The sequence below is a fragment of the Dama dama genome, chromosome 9, assembly GCF_033118175.1.
Source record: "Dama dama isolate Ldn47 chromosome 9, ASM3311817v1, whole genome shotgun sequence".
NCBI lineage: Eukaryota > Metazoa > Chordata > Mammalia > Artiodactyla > Cervidae > Dama > Dama dama.
The window spans coordinates 31,554,034-31,568,528 of record NC_083689.1 but is presented as its reverse complement, the minus strand read 5'-3'; positions in this window follow the sequence as shown (position 1 = coordinate 31,568,528).

Sequence of the window (14,495 nt, the reverse complement as noted above, 5' to 3'; positions counted from 1 at the left end):
GGGGTGTGAAGATGTCCTAAAAAGGTCTACTTACTCCCAAAATAGTGTCAAGGAGACCGACTGTATAGTTACTAGCACTGCTGCAGACTCTTTGTTTGCCAAAGAATTGATGCTTTTGAATTGTCTTTCTTGGAGAGCAAGATCAAACAAGTCAGTCCAAAAGGAAATCAATCCTGAAAATTCATTAGAAGGACAAATGATGAAACTAAAGCTCCAACACTTTGGCCACATGATGCAAGACACCCTGATGCTGGGAAAGACTGAGGGCAGGAGGAGAAGGGGGCAACAGAGGAGGAGAAGGTTGGATAGCATCACCGACTATTTGGATGTGAATCTGAGCAAACTCCAGGAGATAGTGAAGGACAGGGAAGCCTGGAGTGCTGCAGTTCATGGGGTTGCAAAGAGGACATGACTTAGCGACTGAACAACAACAAAAAAACTGGGCTCTCGAAATATCACCACCCAGAAGAGAAAAATCTGAGTTTACTGCTTATTGTGGTATGGGAGAACACCACGTCACATAGCTTTGGCAGTATCTTGAATGGAACAAAGTAAAGCCAGAAGTTACTAAGAAGCAGAAGTTTGGTTTAAGGTTGCCCTTTCACTATGGAGACTTGGCTAGGATTGAATGAGTATCATGATAATTCATAATTGCAGAAAAAGTCAGAGGAGGATTTTGAGGCAAGGGTTTCAAAGAATCTTAAGGTTTAAACTGTTGATGTTTTCCATCTAAGAGTTGTTGGGTCACTGGGGAAATTCCTGTAATAAACAATCAAACCATTCACTTGGGCAGAAGAGCCTGGAAGAGTGAGGAAATGCTATGAAGTGGAAAGCAGATTCATATTAATAATGGTAATAAGGAGTGATTTTGTTCTCATTTTCTGGGCTGAGTACAGAGGTAGAAGCTTTTAGTTCTTAATCTGCTTCTCTATTCTGTCCATTCTGTTTCATTGGTTATCTATTCAATTAGTATAAGTCAGAATATCTGGTATGATAAGGACCTCCCAGCTTGTTTTTCTTGATGAGTTTCTTTGATATACTTGATTACTTCTGTATCACTTGAGAATCACCTTCCCAAGTTCCTTACACATACCCATATGTACATACCCAAAACTTGTCAGAATTTTAATTATAATTATATTGAATTATTGATAAATTACGACAACTGATTTCTTTATAATATATAGTCTTCTACTCAATGAACATGCTGTATCCCTCCACTGACATGTTTTCTTTCATTTTCAGTGAAATTGAAAAAAAGAATTTGTTTCTGATACATAGAAATGCAGTTAATTCTTGTTTCTGGATTTTTTAACCTAGCATATTGCTTACTTTTAAATTATGAGTAAAAATGATAATCTGGGGGGATATTTGTCCCTTTTTTTTTTTTTAACATAAATGGAGTGACTTCAGTGTTTCATCAATAAGTAGGATGTTTACAGATTTTTTACTTAGATGCTCTTTATCAAATTAAGTTAGTTTAATACTACTCCTGGTCTGCTAGGAGATTTCTCTAAAAATTATGGTTAGAAGTTAAATTGTATCAACTATTTTCCTGCTTCTATCAGAGTGATCATATGATTCATAATTAATGTAATTAATCATTTTCCTAACACTAATTAGGAAAATCAATCTTCAAGTACCTCTGGTTATAAATTTAACTCTGTCATGTTGTGTTATATTTTTATATATTGCTGGATTTTGTTTGCAGTACTGTATACATAATTTTTTAAAAATTTTTTTGTATTTGTAACTTAACACATTTATTTTATAGATTTCAGAATTTTAAAATTTATATTTTATCTAGTTATTTTCAAAATCTGTTAGGTAGTTTATCATAATGTTCTGTTTGATATTCTCTTCTTTCCATCTCCTTTTAAAAAAACTTATCCCAACATATTCACTTGGCTGATAATTTCAATTACAGACAAAAGTGAAACTGAAAGTTGCTCAGTCATGTTTAACTCTTTGCGACATGGACTATAGAGTCCATCAAATTCTCCAGGCCAGAATACTGGAGTGGGTAGCCTTTCTCTTCTCCAGGGGATCTTCCCAACTCAGGGATCGAATCCAGGTCTCCCACATTGTAGGCAGATTCTTTACTGTCTGAGTCACAAGGGAAGCCCAGACGAAAGAAAACAATAAAATTCTGCCCCCACCCACCAAGTTACAAAACTTGATACAATTTGGATTTGAACTTAACAGCCCACTTTAGAGACCAGGCACTTAACTATGCTCATGAAAATCATCATTAGAGACTTTACTCCATTTACAATAGGCTGAAATCTCTAAAACGTATCTTTTATAAGTTAGGCTATTCCTCAAGACTTTAAATAGTTAATCGGCAGGATGAAATTTTTAAGAAGATTATTATGTCAGCAGTGTGGTGAATGAATTTATGGGGCTGGACTAAAGGAACCAGTAGGGTGACTAGACTCAAGCTAGACTTGTAGTAAAGAATCTAAAGGAATGGGTCTTTCATTGAATGCGGAGTAGGGAGAGAGGCAAGTTCAGCTTTTGTTTTTGTTAAACTTGGGAGATTGGTAGATGCTAGTTCCTCTCATTGAAGTGGGAATACAAAGAAAAAGCAGATGTAGCAAAAGCATGTTTCATCAAATATTTCACATGTTGAATTTGAGGTTCTGGATTTAGGTAAAAACGTTGAATAGTCAACTTAAGCATATAGAAAAACAGAGACGTCTTCCCCAGAGTCTACATAACTCTAGCTTTTTAATTTCTCTTTTATATTTCCCCCTAACTTCCATCCATGTCTTCCCTAGTAAAAGTCAGAGCAAGCACTTTAAAATGTACCCAAACTTTAGAAGTCTGAGGGAGTCTAGGGATATTACCTATGTGGAATAAGGTATAAGTAGGTTCAGATGAGGCTTTTCCAGTGATTTTCAGTTTCTTTCATATTTTAAAGCTCACTTTAACTCTGGTATGAACTAGAGATATTTCTTTCTATACAGCACTGGGGAAATAAGGTCCAGTTGATAGAGTTTTTCAGTTACTCAGATCCTATCTCAGAGGTGATCCTCTGTGAGTTTTTACCTACATAATGTCTTTAACTTTCTGTCTGTACATCTTTTTCATATGGTACCTCTTGTCATGTCAGTTTTCAAACTTATAGCCAAATTATGAATTCATGGCTTCTCTAAAACCCTAAGTTTTGCTAAAATTTCCTTCCACACTGTGTAGATTTCTGATCTCCTTCTGACCATCATTTCTTCATTCCATCGCACAGAGATAGATCTCTCCAGGGTACGTATCTTAGGTTGTAATCAGTTCTCTGTTCTAACATGCAGTTTGGATTTAATTAACCTACCCAAAGCCAGAATGACTTGACTTCCCTGGTGGCTCGGATCGTAAAACATCTGCCTACAATGTGGAAGACCCAGGTTCAATCCCTGGGTCAGGAAGATCCTCTGGAGAAGGAAATGGCAACCCACTCCAGTACTCTTGCCTGGAAAATCCCATGGATGGAGGAGCCTGGTAGGCTACAGTCCATGGGGTTGCAAAGAGTTGGACACAACTGAGCAACTTCACTTTCACTTTTTCACCCAAAGTCAGAATGGTGTTTGATTTAGTCCACTGATTTTAAAAGAGGGATTTCTTTCTTTTTTTTTTTTCAATGATATTAGCTCGTATCTGCTGATTTCAGCATGAAACTGAAGAAACTGTTTTGGTCTAAAATTGTAGCATTAGGATGCTGGTGAGAGCTTTACTATCATTTAACCTGACAAGATTTAGGAAACTATTTGTCTCTTTGATTCCTCATGTTATTGTTTATCTCTTTGAATCTTCATGTCTATATCTTGATATTCATCAGGAATTCCTCCTGATACTATCACACTTTTTCAAGCTTTCTGAATTCCACTCTAATGGTGGGGGGTGAGGTTACAACTTAGTTCATTTGTCTTTGGATATTTACTTTCAATTAGGATTCCTTACACTCACTGGCTCACTCTAGCATACCCTACTCATTACAACGAACAAGGCTTATAGGGTGTGCTGTTGAAATTTATCTCCCAGCAAAATTGCTAGTTACTTGATGTCATGGAATGTAGGGCTTCTTTCAAAAGTTAACACTAGAAATATTAAATCTACATATGCTGAGCATTTATTCTAAAATAAAACTTTGCCTCTTAACTTACTAAGATTTTATAAAAAGAATCAAGTGAACTAATAAACAGAAATAATAAATGCAAATAGTATCATTATGCTAATTATAAAGGAAAATTTTGCTTCTATGAGTCACTTGGAATTTTATTCGACTGCTAAAATTGGATATTGTCCACTACATACAATCAGTCTATGAGTTAATATTACCTAGAGGCAGATACTACAATTTATATATCTTATTCCTCCTTCTAGACCAAGAACATAGATAATTATATGTCTCGTATTCATTAATAAAGAAAAAAACATACTCTAGCTCTTAAAAATCATGCTGTAGTCAGAGACCAAAGGTGTTTAATTAGTAATTGTTAGCAAAGAATCTGGGCAGGATAAAAAAGGGTGGACTCAGGGGTAAAGATGAGACTAGACTCTGAACAATGGAACCAGTTAGAACCACACAGAAAAGGGTGAAGCTAGGCTTGTCTTATATATTTTGCAAACATTAAAGAGAAATAATATTAGGTTAAAAACCTCTTCGGGTCAGATTTATAGTTCTTATCATAAATTTCTGAGGTAAGGTACACTAAATTAAATTGTACTCAAGGGACTTGCATTTCCATGTTATTTGGAGAATATCAAAACTCTGTCTCTTTTTCCTTCAGGCCTGTTTGAAATAATTGTCTTTAACAGAGTCATTTAAAAAATATGAACTAGAAATTAAATAGCACTCTCTTAAACAATCAAGTCAAAGAAGAAATCACAAGGGAAAATAGAAAATATCTTGAGACAAATGAAAATAAAAACAAAGCATACCAAAATATATGGCAATCAGCAGAAGCAGTACCAACAGCGAAGTTCATAGTGAGAAGTATCTATATTAAAAATGAAGAGAAATTTCAAATCAGTAACCTAATTTTCCCCTCAAGGAGCTAGAAAAAGAAGAACATGCTAAGCCCAAAGTTAGTAGAAGAAAGGAAATAATATAAGAGCAGAAATAAATGAAATAAAGATATAAAAAAGTCAACAAAATTAACAGCTTTTAAGAAGATAAGCAAAACTGATAAATCCTTGACTAGACTAAGAAAAAAAGAAAGAACACTGAAATTGATAAAATAAGAAGTGAAAGGAGAGATTACAAATGATGCCACAGAAATAAAAAGGATCCTAAGAGACTGCTATGAACAATCACATGCCAACAACATGGATAGCAAAGAAGAAATGGATAAATTCTTAGAAACGTATGACCTACCAAGACTAAATAATGAAGAAATAGAGAACTATTTCTAAATATAAATAGAAAAGTGAAAACTATGAAATGCTGATGAAAGAAATTATACAAGGCACAAACAAATGGAAATGTGGAAAGATATACCATTGACATAGATTGGAAGACTTATTGTTAAAATACCCATCTTTCCAAAAGCAATTTATAAATTCAATGCAATCCCTATCAAAATCCTAATGACATTTTTTTCTTAATAGAAAAAAAAAAAAATTCTACAATTCATATTGGACTACAAAAGACCACAAATGGGCAAAAAAATCCTGAGAATAAAGAACAAAGCTGATTTCAATATATACCACAAAACTTCAGTAGTCAACACAGCATAGTACTACACAAAGGCAGACACAAAAGCAAATGGGACAGAACAGAGAGCCCAGAAATAAATCCATGCATATATGGTCAACTGATCTTTAACAGGGGTGCCAAGAATATACAATGCAGGAAAGAATAGTCTCTTAAATGGTGCTGGGAAATACTGATATCCACTTGCAAAATACATCCACTGGATATCTTATCATGCACAAAAATCAATTTAAAATGCATTAAAAATTTAAGTGCAAGACCTGAAACTATAAAACCCCCCAGTTCAGTTTAGTTGTTCAGTCGTGTCCAACTCTTTTTGACCCCATGGACCACAGCACGCCAGGCCTCCCTGTCCATCACCAACTCCCAGAGTTTACTCAAACTCACACCCATTGAGTCAGGGATGCCATGCAATCATCTCATCCTTTGTCGTCCCCTTCTCCTCCTGCCTTCAATCTTCGCCAGCACCAGGGTTTTTTTAAATGAGTCAGTTCTTCGCATCAGGTGGCCAAGTATTGGAGTTTCAGCTTCAGCATCAGTCCTTCCAATAAAACTCCTAGAAGAAAATATAAGGAAAGGACTGGTCTTGGCATTAACCTTGTGAATATGATACCAAAAGCATAGGCAACAAAAATAAAAATGAACAAGCAAATGAAAAAGCTTTTATACAGGAAAGGAAAACAAAAAAAGAATGAAAAGGCGACCTACAGAATGGGAGAAAATCTTTGCAAACCATATATCCAATAAGGGGTTAATCTCTAAAATACATAAGGATCTTTTACAACTCAATAATAATAACAACAACCTAATAACTTCATTAAAAAATGGTCCGTGGACTTGAATAGACACTTCTCCAATGAAGAAATAGGCAACAGGTATATGAAAAAAAGAAAAAAATAGGCAACAGATATATGAAAGAAAATGCTTATGCACTAATCATCAAGGAAATGCAAATCAAAACCAGAATGAGGTATCACCTAATATACATTAAAATGGACAACCAATAAGGACTTATTGTATAGCACCAGGAATCCTGCTCAATATTCTGTAACTACCTAATTGGGAAAAGAATTAGAAAAAGAATAGATATATGTATATGTAAAACTGAATCACCTTGCTTTACACCTGAAACTAACACAACATTGTTAATCAACTCTACTCCAATATAAAATAAAAAGCTGAAAAAGCCAGAAAATGAAAAAATGTTGGTGAGGATGTAGAGACATTTGAACCCCATGTGCATTGTTGATGGGAATGTAAATTGGTACAGTCACTATGGAAAGCAGTATGTAGTTTCCTCAACCAATTAAAAATAAAATTACCATATGATCCAACAACCCCATTCCTGGGTATATATTCAAAAGAATTGAAAATAGAATCTTGAAGAGATAATTGCACACATGTTCACCACATCATTATTCACAATAGCTAAAAAGTGAAAGCAACCTAAATGTGCATCAACAAATGACTAGATATAGAAAATGTGGAATATACATACATACAACGAAACATCATTCAGCCTTTTAAAACAGGAAACACTGTTGTATGTTACAGCATGGGTGAACCTTGACCACGTTACGCTATGTGAAACATCAGTCACAAAAAGACAGTTAATTAATGATTCTAGTTTTATGAGGTTCTAGAGTATTCAAACTCTTAGAAACAGAAAGTGGAATGGTACTTGTCAGGGAACGGGAGGAGGAAGAAAAGAGTAAGTGTTCAATGGGTAGTGTAGAGTTTCAGTTTTGCAAGATAAAATAAAAATATATGAACATGCACTTAATTCAGCAATTACAAACTCTTTGATTGTGGGAACTGTACAGAGTGTCCAGTGAAGTAACTTACTCACAGGTATTCGATTAATGCTTATTAAAGTATATTCATAGACATTATGCAAAAAGAAAGTTATGGGTGAATCTAGACTAGAGCAAAGTCTTTCAGCATTTAAAAATCCATTGCTTTCTCTGTCAAGCACTATAGCTCTCAATTTTTTTGATGTTATTTTGAATTTCAAAATTAATGATATACTATGAATAAAAATATCTACACAATGGTGATTTTTGAATATGTCTTGTCATACCAGACATGTGCCCATCTCTCGCTGATTTGGATATACTCTCCTACTTCATATATCCCCAAGCTTGAAATTGCTGCGGGAAACTAAAGCAGGGATGGCAAATAAAGGCACATATGCTTATCATTACTAACTCATTTTTTTAAAGCCATGGCAGACACGGACCATGTCACTTTCTTTTCTGTTGAGCAGACAGTATCTGACTCTACTCAAAATAACTCTGTCAGTTACAACAAATGCATGGCTTTTAGTCACTCAGCCATGTACGACTCTGTAAAAGATGATGAAATTATTATTGGGTTGGCCCAAGAGTTCATTTAGGTTTCAGAATAACCGAACATATACACTAATATGAACTCTTTACCATTTGTTGTATGTATGTGTGCTGAGTTGCTCACTTGTGTCTGACTCTTTGAGATCTCATGGACTGCAGTCTGCCAGGCACCTCTGTCCATAGGGGTTCTCCAGGCAAGAATATTGGAGTTGGTAGCCATTCCCTTCTCCAGGGAATTTTCCCAACCCAGGTCTTCCACATTGCAGGTGGATTCTTTACCATCTAAGCCATGAGGGATGTCCCCATATATTGCATAGATCTCTATTACAAGATGTTGACTTCCCTGGTGGCTCAGTATGGAACTGAGTTTATGTGCCCAAGGGAATGCTTATGGGACAGGGTCCCTATACAAATGCTCCACAACACTTGTGTGCCACAGGTAAAGGGCACTGGACATTTGTTTCTTACTTCAGTGCTCAAGAGTTTTTGTTTATTTTTGATAGGAAGAAGCACTTCTTTTGCATCTGAGAAACTTGTGTCTATGATGTGTCTGACAACAGCATTTTCCTGACCTCTATCAACAGCAAAGCTCATTGAGCTGAATACATGTATGCGTATGAATGTGTGTGGAAAGGGTCAGGGGTAGAGGGATGTCAGGCTGAGAAGGGGCAAACACAGACAGAAAACACACATTAAAATTTAGTCTTAATTACTCAATGAATGTTGTTGAGTACCCATTATATATCAGGCACTTCCTAGATTCTAGTAATAATGCAGTGAGTTAAAAGTCCCTGCCACTTGTATATTTGACATTTTTGTCATGAGTTAAAAATGAACAAATAAGGAAAATATACTGTGCAGTTGTGGGAGAAGAACATTATTTAGAAAAATAAAGCAGTGCAAGGGGCCAGGTTACGTCTGGGTTGGGATTTTTGTTATAGGGAAGTCCCAGAACATGTCAGTAATGACATTTTAGCTGAGCCCTGAAGGGAATAAGGACAGAGACTTGTGGATGGTCACCTGAGGGAAGAACTTCCAAGCACAGGTGCTGGTTGGAGCAAGCTGGACTTTTCTGAGGAAGGGCAGAGAGGCAGTGTGACCCTGAGGTAGAGGAAAGGGAAAGGAGGTGGAGAGCTGTGGAGGGGCAGAGCTGTCAGCCCAAAGGTCATTTTGCAGCTCCAATTTTCTCTCAGAGGGTTTGTAAGATTTTTTTGTGTTGGAGCAGAATAGTTCTGCTGGAGCAGAGATAAACTCCTTCTGGCTGTTATCTCAATGAATTATCCTGCCAAGGAAGGTTTTTAAGTGACATTTAACTCCACTGCTCTGGCACAAGTTGCCCTTTGGGAGCTTTTCTGGGCTTATTTTTGGGGCACAAAGGGACAATAGGAATGAGATCTACCTGGTGCAGTTTGACAGTTAACTTCTTGCTGTACTACTGGGGAGGCATTTGTATGTCCCAAGAGTCTCTAAGGACACTGCAGATCCCTCAGGAACAGTGATGCCATCACTGCATCATTCTACCACCTATGTCAAGTAACTTGTTGGAAGTGTGAACAGCATTTCAGAGCACTCTCCTGTTACCTTTACTCGACCCTTGTCATTTAGCAAGGTAGCAAGGGCCTCTTTTCAAATCTAGTTGTCAGGGGTAGCTGCCCTGGATGGAAGTTGTGTTGAATGGCATTTTGTATGGCTGAATCAGCATCCGCCACATCAATAACAATAAGGCTTGTTGGCCCTGAGGTTGGTTATGGAATCTTGAGAGGTTCTGTCCTAGTTAGCTCTCACGACACAAAATCTGCTTAGTCGATTTGGAAAAAATTCTTTGTCCTGCTCCAGGCTGGCTTTATTGCGAAAAACAGCCTATGACTTTGAAGTTGACCATGGATGGCCCACTTTCTGGGACAGGTCAATACTCCTCATATTTTCCACTGAAATCTAAGTTCAGCCAGCAGCACAAATGCAGATGCATGTATTTCAGCTGAGTTCCACACCCATCTCTGTAGTCATGCTTAATAAGTTGCTTCTTAAAACGTACAGAATTATCTATGACCTGTCCCTTTCATCTTAAGCATAGGCTCAAGGCCTCAGATTTATAAAACACATTGTTAAATCTGACAGACTTTTTTAATTTCAAGGAGGAGATTCTCTGGTTTTCCAGCTGTACCCACTCCCCTCAACCCCCACCAAGTTGTTCACTGAAATAGTGTGTATCTTTACACGTTGAGATGTGCTGATTTCAGAATCAACTACATTCTCCCTTTTTTCCTTGCATACTTCTTTACACTATCTTTTCAATTTCAGTGAAGATAGAAGAGGAAGGCAGAGGGTGAGATATCAGAACTGGCAAACCTTTAAAATAGGAACCACTCTGACAGACTAAAGGGAAAAAAATAAACCAAGACTTGTTACTGCTATAATTTCACTGAGGGTAAGTGTTTTTTTCTTTTTTTTTTTTAATTTGGTTGTTTTGCAAGCTTGGCATTATGGAAGAAAAATAGAATGTCAATAAATTCAACTTTGAACATCTATTCAATGAGTTATTTCCTAGTAGGAGGAAAATAACATTGAACCAGGCTAGGCAGTCTAGAGGGAGGCCATGTAAATGACTTGTAACTAAGAGGATATGACCCTCTGCATAATTCATAATCATTAGTCTAAGTGACACTTCGGCAGTCACTCTGCCAGGACACTCTAATATGCTGGGGCTGAAACACAAACAGTCCACTCAGCAGCAGTCCCAATGTGATCAGGTTTCTCTGAAAGACAACTCCCTGAAAGGCCAGATTTGGGCTGCATTTTTTTTTTTAAACAGAAGATGCTGGCTCAGCTTCATCATGTGTGCAATTTAAGGGTTGCTCAAGTGATTCTTTAAAACTGCATAAAAGCAATTCTGCTGTGCCTGGGAGACAGTATTGCTATAATGTTCTGTGCATACATCTGCATGATTTCTCAGAGCTAATTCAAATTTAATGCATTGGTAATTCCTTTTCTGCCGTAGCCACCAAGCAGTAATCTGAAGGTTATAGAATGATCTTCCAGCTCAAATAACATTTTAGCCTAGCATAAATGGAGAGGCAGGAGTATAATGGGCAGAATTAGACTTGCAATGATACATTCCACCCTCATTACCATACTCAGTGAAGATGACCAGAGTTTAGAGTGTTTTTAGAAGGATAATCATAATAGAGTTTTATCAATAATAAAACTGACAGTCAAACTCTTTTATCAGAGATGGTGTAATAACCCAAACAATAGCATGTGAACAACTTAGAAAATATTTCCCTAACAAGTAGAAAGACCATTTTCAGGGAAAAATTAAAGTGAAGTCGCTCAGTCATATCTGACTCTTTGCGACCCCGTGGACTGTAGCCCACCAGGTTCCTCCATCCATGGGTTTCTCCAGGCAAGAATACTGGAGTGGGTTGCCATTTCCTTCTCCAAGGGTAAAATTAAAGCTTTGATTAAAGGGCTTAGAAGAACTAACTCACAAATCTATGGGGCGTCAGAAGACAATTTAGCTTAGATGTCACAAAAATATTGACATCTAACTAAAGTCCATCTGAATAATAAAAAGAATAAATTTGAGAGTTTTAAAATAAACTTTAAAATTTTACAACAAAATTAGATTTTTATAGGAAAATTGTTAGGATAGTATGTAGTTCTTATAAGCTATAGGCCCACTTTCATCAGTTATTAACATTTTATATTACTATGGTATATTTATTTGCCATAATGGATGAACCAATATTAATACATTATTCAAGCCCACACTTTATTCATATTTCCTTATTTTAAACACACTATCCTTTTTTGTGTCCTAGGATTTCCATCCAGGATATCATATAATATTTAGCTGTCATGTAGGCTCCTTGTACCTATAATAGTTTCTTAGATTTTCCTTACTTTCAATGAGCTTGACAGTTTTGAGGAGTACTAGCCAAATGTTTTGAAAACCATTCCTGAATTGGGGCTTGTGTGATGTTTTCCTCATGATTAGACTAGGTGATAGGTTCTTCAAAGACCGTAGAGGACAAGTTCCATTCTTATTATACCAAGAACACATGCTATCAGTATGCTCATCACTGTTATGTTAACCTTCATCACATGGCTGAGGTAGAGTTTGCCAGGTTACTCTTTCACCCTCTTTCTATACCACGTTCAGCTTACATTTAGAAGTGGGTAGTTACGCTTCACCTCCTTGAGGATGAGTTATCTACCTGAATTATCTGATTATTTGGAATTCTTCTTCATAGGACACTTGTCATTTCTCCCCCATTTATTCATTCAATCATTTATTTATATCAATATGGATTCATGAATGTTTATTTTATATTTTGGTTTATAATCCAATACTGGGCTTCCCAGGTGGGGCCAATGGTAAAGAATCTGCCTGCCAATGCAGAAGACTTGAGACGTGGGTTCGATGCTTGAGTCAGGAAGGTCCCTTGGAGGAAGACATGGCAACCCAATCCAACATTCTTCCCTGGAGAATCCTATGGACAGAGAAACCTGGTGGGCTATAGTCCATAGGTTCGCAAAGAGTCAGACATAACTGAAGCAACATAGCACACATGCATTCCATCCAATACTATTTCACTGCTCAAATTGTTAACAGTTTTGGCTATCTGGAACTTTTTTTCAGTTGGCTTCTATATTCCTTTGACATGATCTCATTATTCTGTAGTTTTGTTTTTAGCACTTTCTAACCTTCTGGCATTATAAGATGTTCCAATTTCATCTTTTACATTTTTTATTCAAAGCCCAGACTTGAGTTGCAGCAACATGGATGGACCTAGAGATTATCATATTAAGTGAAGTAAGTCAGAAAAAAACAAGTATGATATAACTTATATGTGAAGTCTAAAAAAAAAAAGATACAAATGAACTTATTTACAAAACAGAAACAGACTCACAGACTTGGAAAACAAACTTATGGTTACCAAATTGGAAAGGTGGGTGGGATAAATTAGGAAGTAGGAATTAACATAAATACTATATACTACTATATACTAGAGTAGTATATAAAAAGTAGATTATATATACTATATATAAAGCAGATTACTACCATATATATAAAGTAGATTATCAACAAGGGTCTACTGTATAGCACAGGGAACTCTATTTAATATTCTATGATAAGCTATATGAGAAAAGAATCTAAAAGAGGATGAATATATGAATCATTTTGCTCTAAACCTGAAACCAACAGAACACTGTAAATCAACTATACTCTCCCCACACTCCCCTGTGCACACCCCCGCCCTCCTGCCACAAAATCCTAGAATCAGCAATTTCTCCAAGGAGTCTGCTTTTCATTGGAGAATGGAATTAGAAAACAAGATCTGGGTGACAGAATGTTGGTTACTAACAGGGTGTCATTGCCTCTATGTCCTCTCAGTTGACATAGCAAGGAAATACTTGTGTATATACTAACTCCTATATATTAATAAATATCTATATCTCTGTATATAACCATTTGTGTCTATACTTGGCTAAACATCAATTGATAATAAGTTTTCCAAATTTAATACTCACAGATCATTGCAGATTCTCCCCTTGCTTATCTGTGATCTCCCACTCCAACAGTAAGATACTTGGCTAATTTGGGAGTATTTTCATCCCTTCTTTTATGATACAGATGACAGAATTCATAACTCAAAGTCTTCCCCATCTGGCCCTGGCATAAAATGTCTAGTTCCTACTCAATAGAATGATATTATCCAAAATATAAAGGCAATGAGCTCACTGGTAATTTCTGAAGTGAGTCCATGAAGAGGACTGAATCAGTTCAGTTCAGTCACTCATTCATGTCTGACTCTTTGCAACCCCATGGACTGCAGCACACCAGGCCTCCCTGTCCATCACCACCTCCCAGAGTTTACTCAAACTCATGTCCATTGAGTTCGTGATGCTAACCAACCATCTCATCCTCTGTGGTCCCCTTCTCCTCCTGCCTTCAATCTTTCCCAGCATCAGGGTCTCTTCAAATGAGTCAGTTCTTCGCTTCAGGTAGCCAAAGTATTAGAGTTTCAGCTTCAGCATCAGTCCTTCCAATGAATATTCAGGACTGATTTCCTTTAGGATGGACTGAGTCCAGGGACTCTCAAGAGTCTTCTACAACACTACAGTTCAAAAGCATCAAATCTTCGGTGCTCAGCTTTCTTTATAGTCGAACTCTCACATCCATACATGACTACTGGAAAAAACACAGCTTTAACTAGATGGATTTTGTTGGCAAGTAATGTCTCTGCTATTTAATGTGCTGTCTTGGCTGGTCATAGCTTTTCTTCCAAGGAGCAAGCATGTTTTAATTTCATGGCTGCAGTCACCATCTGCAGTGATTTTGGAGTCCCCAAAATTAAAGTCTGTCACTGTTTCCATTGTCTCCCCATCTATTTGCCATGAAGTGATGAGACCAGAAGCCATGGTCTTAGTTTTCT